The sequence below is a fragment of the Solenopsis invicta genome, chromosome 12, assembly GCF_016802725.1.
Source record: "Solenopsis invicta isolate M01_SB chromosome 12, UNIL_Sinv_3.0, whole genome shotgun sequence".
Classification (NCBI taxonomy): Eukaryota; Metazoa; Arthropoda; class Insecta; order Hymenoptera; family Formicidae; genus Solenopsis; species Solenopsis invicta.
Genome location: NC_052675.1, coordinates 10,419,535 through 10,427,130, shown reverse-complemented (window position 1 = coordinate 10,427,130; position 7,596 = coordinate 10,419,535).

Below are 7,596 nucleotides of genomic sequence, written 5' to 3'. Positions count from 1 at the left end.
GAGAAATCAGCTGATATCGGAACGCGTGCGCGCGCGCGGCCGATTTCTGGAGCGTGTCGGCAAAGCGCATAGCAAGACACGATGTCGCTAAATTTGCGTCTATCTCTTGCTCTCGAGATCCTATCGGGGTCGCAATTATAATACTGGCAACGATTGGAAAACAGGTCAAACCGATTTAATTATCAGCAATGTTTGGCGCTAGAAAAAGGAAGGCACCGGCACCGTGTTCCTTCCGATCGAATCGATCGAAGTGCAGACACTGTTGCATTTCTTTTATAATAGTTTTTTTATAGCAGGACTTTGTTAAACTTAATCTATAATATGCTCTTTATTTTCTGTTAGTACATTTCAAGATTTATATCTATCTGGAAGATTACATGTATGTTGTCCACGTTATGTTCATTTTAATAATGTTTTTCCTTACACATGTTTCCTGTCTCTTTCAGAATTCATTAACTTTTATCTCACTAATTTCGATAAAACATTACATGAAAAGACGAAAAGACAAAATACATAAGCTGAAACAGAAAACGAAAAACAGGAAACAAAGAGCGCATTGTAGATTAGTCTTTAAAATTTGTAGGGGATAGAAACAGCTGGAAATGGAAATAAATTACCGATTGGTGCTTTAGATAATAAGACTATTGATCGCCAAGTACATATAGCAAGTAACATGTTAGCTAGCGGTTTTCCAGTAAAATATTATTCCGGTAAAAAGAGGCGTATCACATTCGCGTTTCACCAACAGAATCTGCCGACATAATATGACAAATAGAAAGTGAATAAAATCCGTTTAAATAATACACTCTATTTTTTAAATGGCTTCTGTTTAAATTCTATAATCAATTTGTCATCATATTCTAGATTTCGTTTCTTGCAACCCAGACAGAAATGATAATCGACGTTAATTCAATGTCGATTTGATGATTTCGACGTCGATTTCATTATTATTTCTAATTGGGAAGGAATTCTTTTGCAAGGTGCTTAGAATCAATAATATTAAACTAATTATTAATTTAATGAGATCACTTTCAGCCTTGGCAAAGTAATTGCATTTTAAGATCGGATAGTAATCAAGGCGCGTGATTGAAAACGCTTAAAAATGATAATGTAAACGAAATGAAAAATTATTAGGCTTAAAATTGAAAGTGTCAATTTTATTTATTCTATGTTACATATCAATAACGGTTTTATTTATTAATTATAGGGTTGGGTAAGTTAACATACTTTTTTAACTAAATTAAGTTAAAAATAAAGCCTTACAAATTTTATTTATTTACGTTGAAAGTTAAATAAACAAAAAACTAACTAGTTAAAAGTTACGTTAATATTAAATTAACTTAAATTTAAACTTAATTTTAAAAAGTGTTATTTATATTAAATTAAAAATTTGTAAATTTAGATTATTTAAAGTTAGATTATTTAAAATAATTATAATATTATCATCAAATAAATTTAATATTTTATTTGAAAATTAAATTGACATAAGATACAAAGAAATATTTCTGTTTTTCTTGTGGAATGCAGTTTTTTTATAACTTTTTTCTTTTACATAAATAAATGTTTAACTTAAAATAGTTAATAAATTAAACTTTGTATTTCAAAAATAACTAGCTAAACTTAGAAATTAAATAACTTAAAATGAACCAAGTTAAGTTTGTTAACTTTATTATTTAACTTTGAACTTTGTAACTAGTTATCTCAACGTTTTAATTATCCAATTGTCAGTTTTAACTGTGCCTGATTATATAATATTACATATTCCAGTCGATATCCTGTCGACAAAATTTGCAACGGACACAATTTATAGAGAATCTAATATTTCCGAGATTTGATATTATTTGAATTTGCTCTGTATAATATTTATTCTGTTGGTGCATCAGCATGCGTGCAATTTGCATGCCGTTACTCGGCACGCGTTCGTTACGTTGCGAAGGGCACGCGAAGGTGCCGGCGAAAGGAAGGGTTCGAAGTTACCGAGCCGAAACGCTAACCGAGTTCCTGCTGTTTTGACTCCACCGTTTGCGTTAGAGGTGGAGCTACTTCCTGGAAAAAGAGTGCAGCGGTCCAACAGGTCGGACCGCCCGCTCCTTCCATCTGTTCGCGTTCTAAAAAGTGCATACGATTAGAAAAAGATTAGAGAAGGAATAAGGGGAGCGTACAGGTGCAAAAAGAAGATCAAATCTCGTCGGAGTTCGTCAATAGGATACCGGCGGGATCTCCACCGCATATCCGGCACGATTCTAGATAAATCGGACCGGATGCAATGCGATTCTCGAATCTGGAGCATCAGCGAGAATGACGTGACCCGCCGTCGGGCACGCGACGCCGACGATTCGCGTGAGAACCGCATTGCGCATTTCCCGTTTCGATATTTTCTCCTATGCGCGATTCGAACCACGTGTCCCTCGGTTCGCGATAAGGCATTAATTGTCCAAACTCGAGATTCGCGCGGGCGTTTGGACAATTAATGTCTAATTTCCCTGTTTGGAGATCACTATCGTTCGACATTCGCGGAAGGGAAGTGCATCTCGGTTCAAGGGTCGCGTCTCCACGTGTATATCGATGCAGGATAAAAAAGGCAGCGTGCCGATAACGCGCGCGGCTACTCGACGCGCTCGCGCGCGCGGGCCTTATCGCGCCGGCAATCGCGCGCGGCGTGTTATTGTTAAGGTCGAAATAAAAGGCCCGCGCGCGCGATAGCTCGAACGCGCGGAACGGCGCGACCGCCCCCGTCGAAGTTAGACTTCGCCTTGGTTATCGCGTCCATTAATTGCGTGTCCATCACTCGCCACAAATACTGACCAACTTAATCGTGCACCGCGCGCGCCCGATACGAGCTCCAAACTCGACCGTACAAAAGTTCCAAACGCGGACTCTATGAATTTCAACAGCTACGCCGAAACTTACTCAAAAAACAATCGATATAAATAACGCGAAATTCAGACAAATGATATCAAACTAGAAGAAAAAATCGAGATGAGTCTTTCGAGGTTTCTAATGACGTACTGGCATCTAAGCTAATCTAAGCTACGAACGTCATGTGTCGATTTTCTTATTTTTTAGATTCTGATTCAAGATACTAAAAAATTATTTTTTATATTAAAATAATTATTCAATTGCTTACACTGAAAAAAGTTTTTGACGTTCCGGTATGAAAATATATATTTATCTTAACATCATTTCCTTCATTTAAATAAATATCAACTGTATCAGTATAAAATAATTTTTTAACTCTTAGAAAATATTTTTTTTTTAGTTAAGAAAATGTGACGTTAATATAAATATATTTACCTGAATATAAAAGTTTTTTTTTAGTGTATACCCAGTGTCTCTCTTTATGGCAGAATAAAATATTTCGGATATATTAAATTTCCCTTAAAAAATTTTAAATAAAATTTGCTCGATTTTTTTTCAAAAAAAATATAACATACTTTCTAAAATCTTTGGAGTGGAATCCCACTCTAAAAGTATGAAAATCCTACCAAGTCTTGATAAAGAGTGGCAGGATTTTCACACTTTTAGAGTGGAATTCCACTCTTTTAGATGAAATTCCACTCCAAAAAATTTAGAGAGTAGTGACCTTTATTTTTGATCTTGAAAATTAATTGTATACAAACGCTCTGATTAATATTATACAGTTATGTCTTTATGAGAAAAATCACATCTTGAGCATTTTGAATAAAAGTTAAAAAAATCGACATGTGAAAAAGATCACGTGGAAGCGCTTCGGTGTGAGATTACTATTTTACGGTCAGGAACTTTTCGAAGGCGACAACTGTCGCGATTAACGTCTGTGAAATAATACGTGCAATCATGTTAAAAAGCGTTTCAGAAAGGGAGGCGTTTCTGCGTGTATCGTGCGTCGCGCCCGGAGACCTCGACAGAAAAGCTTCGGGCACTTTTTGCCCTCCCGACAATATAAGCCATTCATCCCAATCAGCACATCCTCTCATTGCACTCGCGCATGATTCTCATTACCCAGTCCAATTGTTTCGCGAATTCAACCGCACGGCTCACCGCAGATCGCGACGTTCATTGTCGCGCGATAAACGCGCGATGATTGTAACACCCGGACGCGGTTATTTACCGCGTCGAATGATCATAATGACGATAATCGTGCATCGTGCATCAATTATTATAATTACGGAAACGACATAGAAATGCGTACGCTGTGAAAACGCGTGTGCCGCAGATGTGTAACGCGTTGTTTCTGGCGAGCGCTCTGTTTCGGGCGCTGCATCGCGCTTTATTCGCGATCGCGTCGGTGTCCGCGTTGGAAGATCGCTCCAACAAAAGCCTGCGATAATTCGTCGCACGACGAAAATCGCGTTACGCTATCGTGGATACGGCGCGCATAGCGTGCGACGCGACGCGTCCACACAACGTTGCCAGACCGCAATGGGAACGACTTCGATTCGTTCGGCCCCCCCGAGTCTCATTTGCGGGCGATATGTAATAACGATCGTGTGAGAAACGCATGTCGATTTCCCGAGAGCGATGCGCTCCGCGATGCAATACACCGGCTGCGTCTGACGATCGACAGGGAGGAGGAGACATGCGGTCTTCGCATTTGGCGAGGCGCGAGGCGTGTTTCTCGCTGAATCGAGGAATAAATGGACGGACGGACGGACGCAGGATGCGCACGCCGCGCCGTACTCTCGCGCGCGCGCACGGCTACATGCGTGCGTGGTAGGGCCACGCACACTGTGCGTGGCGTAGGGATACACCAGCGCATTTCGGGCGTCGTCTGCTGGGCACTACTTTTCGACGACTGCCACTCTGCCACTACTCCGTTTACTAGATACAACGCCGAAGGATGAGCAAATTTTCAGGGCCGAGAGACCGGCGAATGGACGGACGAGCGGGCGGATGGATGGATGGATGGATGGATGGACGACTAGGCTTCGCATATGTGAACGATTGCGACAAATGGGATGGTGCGAGAGATTCGTCGTTTTGTCGCACGAAATGAACTTTCTACGATACAGGAATTCTTTCTCCGTTTCGCAGGTTTTATATTGCGACTTTTTTTGTTTTATTAGCATTCGGCGTTTTGTTTATTTGATGCAGAATAGCAATTTATTTTATCTCAGCTAATTGTTGAAACATACCGTAAAATTTACAATCGCTATCGCCATTTTTTATCAGTGATTAGCTGATGATGATTAATTACTAATATTAATTGCTGGAATTAATTAACGCAAGATATTTCGGTCATGTGATATATCGAAGTCAGATCTGGAAATTGTTCGATAAAAGCTTAATGGTAATATTATTGTTTTTGTTTACGCATACACAATAAAGATTGCTGATAACAAAATAATCAAATATAATGTGCATAAAAGATAAAAATATATGGTTGTCTACATGATTGCATATTATTTAGTATAATGAATACACTGAATGCAGGATTAAGTAGTAACTAGTTAAAAGTTAAATATTGAAGTTAAAGAATTGATCATTTTTAACTTTAACATAGTTATTTTTGAAACACGAATTTTAATTTGACTTTAACTTTTTCCTAAGTTTAAAAATTTATGTAAAAGAAAAACAATTTACAAGTTATTATAAAATTTATAGTACGTTCAATCAACCCAATGATTAATTGAACGTATTGAACTAAAAATACTTTAGTTTTTTAACAAGTTTTTTCCTAAGTGTATAAATAACACCTAGAAAACATCGAGATGACCTGAAGATGTCTAAAGGGTATCTTATTAAAGACATCTTTAAACTATTTCTCTGTAGAAGATGTCTGAAAGACTTAAAATATGTTTCAAATATATCTTGAAATTTTTAAAATGTTTGTCACAAAATATTTAGATTTGTAAAAGATATCTTCAAGATCTCGTCACAAATATGACGTTTTAACGACGATTTAAAAGACGTTTTAAATTAAGATTAATCTTCAATATGTCTGAAGACTTTTTTCAAATGTCTTTTAAACGTGCATGTTGTCTGGGTAATTTTATTTTAAGTACGGAAAATGTACACAAATGTGACTCAGAAACACAGAACCGATAGTCATAGTCGATTTTTATATTTACGACCGTCTTAAGTACCGTTTTAAGATGTCATCAATCACAAAGCCATATTAGACATTGAGACTTTAAGATCTTATTATCTTGAAATAAAAATTGACTATGAATACCGGCCACTATTGTGTACGTTTTTGTACTGTTTAATGTTCCAAGATATATTTTCACAATGACGCACGAATTTATCGGTGAGAGAGAGACGAGGGAAAGTTCATCTTGACGCATTCGAGGCAATGATTCATACGATAAAGGCGTGTTTCCCCAAGACTCTGGATGCCGCTATTGTTTTATCGCCGGCTTTCAACCCTACCAGAAAGTTCCTCCCGATAAGATGGTACGATAAACGGATCGTCCCTACTATTCTACGATAGCGGGGACGTGCTACATTCAATTATCGCATTATCCGATTATTTATTTCAGTTCGGAGTAGCGTCTCTAATCCATACAGCATAGAGCTTGCAGCACCCATTGTTGTAACGTTGCGGCAATATTGCTTTTGTATGGTAAACATCTCGAAACGAAATAGAATGGTATAGTAAGATAGGTCAGTAAACGAACAATTAAAAATATATAGGTTTATATTATGTAAATTAATTATTGTTATTGATGCAGAAGTTGACCAAGTCTAATCGAAATGTTCCTTTTATTATATTTTAATACTGCGTTACGAAATTATAATATATCCTTTTAATTGTTCGTTTACAGACCTCTCTCCTTCTCTCTCTATGCCATTCTATTATTTAGAAATCATGAGCGTACGAGATTGTTATCTGGAAATAACTCTAATATAGCAAAAGCGAGAGTGAGAGGGACCAAGGAACTATGTGCTTCCAACGCCTACTACGTCACACCCAAAAGTGCAATATAGATCGCAAGTCTGCATGTGGTAAAAAAATGTCGAAAAGATACATTTCGGCGCGCGCACGCGATGAGATCGTTCGACGACTCGCAATTCTTTCGATGGGACCAAAACCCTATAATATATTTATATATATATAAACGTTCCGTTCTCTCCCCTTTCCTTCGATTATTCATAGGAACAATTACACAGTCGCGTCATCAAGATCGGCCGGCGCCTTGCGCTTTGCGATATCGCTCCGCGCGATTTGTAATTACGAAGCAAGTACGCGCGTACGTCCATCGCGTCTCGGGGATCGATTGGCCGGCCTCGAAGCCGCCGAGGAGTCGGAGCATTTTCAAATTTTTAGGTTATAGCACGCGGCGATCGGTTGCGGCGAGGAAAAGGGGATAGACGAAACGGGACTACTTCGTCGCGGCGAAGCAAAGAGACCGTGCCGCGCGGCGCGGCGCGACGCGACACGACGCGACGCGACGCGGCGTGGCGCGGCACCTGCCGGGTTGCGCGCGCGTCCAGTTCGGTGCAAACGAACTTGGCAAATGACGACTACGGCGAACGAGGGACCGTGCGATTGGTCGGTAGGGGCGCGCGGTTGCTAAGCAACGGCAACACCGCGCGCGTTACCGGCCGGCGTAGCCGGCACGACGAACGAAGAGAGATCGAGATCGAGAAAGAGAGAGAGAGAGAGAGAGAGAA